Source organism: Rhyacophila brunnea, unplaced genomic scaffold (genome assembly GCF_057557595.1).
Source record: "Rhyacophila brunnea isolate RB1 unplaced genomic scaffold, BYU_Rbru_1.0 scaffold_138, whole genome shotgun sequence".
Classification (NCBI taxonomy): domain Eukaryota; kingdom Metazoa; phylum Arthropoda; class Insecta; order Trichoptera; family Rhyacophilidae; genus Rhyacophila; species Rhyacophila brunnea.
Genome location: NW_028232794.1, coordinates 239,831 through 240,513, shown reverse-complemented (window position 1 = coordinate 240,513; position 683 = coordinate 239,831). Strand labels below are relative to the sequence as shown.

The window sequence follows — 683 nt, the reverse complement described above, 5'->3', positions numbered from 1 at the left end:
ATAAAGAATATAAAATGGATCTGGAAGCTATTTTTATCTATATTTTAAATATAAATACTTAAATTTATAGCACACATAAATAGACAATGATTTATTATCGTAATTATAGTGACATCCACCAAAGCCTAATATTCCGTGTATCAATATAACCCTTAGTGTTTGTATTTCTCTATTATATACTCACGTTTTATTTGTGTAAAAAAAAATGACAAAATATATAATAAATTAAATGGATTGATTTTATATTTTTGACTACCAGGTTTTTTATTTTTTTTCGATTTGTTTTTTTATGATATTAGTAAATATTTTACAATAGAGCATAGTTCTGAAAAAAATAAGGAAATTTATTAAAATACATGGACTACAGATGTTTAATCAGCAAACTTGATTTTGAAAGTTTCATGCAAATTTATGAATTGATAAAACAATATCGATTTTAAAATAATTTAAACCAAATATTAACAGATTTAATAAAACAATTAAATATCGGAAATTTTATAAGGGGGAAGACGCATAATTTTATTTGTTGTCTTATAAATTGACTTTGAACATGAAATATTGTATTTGTAATATGTGGTAATAGACCATGCATTTGTTTCAGATTGAAAAGGATTCCCTCTCCGGGAATTGAACCCGGACCTTGGGAGTGAAAGTCTCATATCCTACCATTGGACTAAGAGGGA

The 683-nt window shown here is 25.2% G+C and overlaps 1 non-coding gene across 1 annotated transcript; it reads right to left on the bottom strand.

Annotated features, from left to right (window-relative positions):
* Positions 1 to 612: 612 nt before the first annotated feature.
* TRNAE-UUC (transfer RNA glutamic acid (anticodon UUC)) lies at positions 613 to 683 on the bottom strand. The gene has a single exon. It is a non-coding gene; the product is annotated as a tRNA-Glu (tRNA).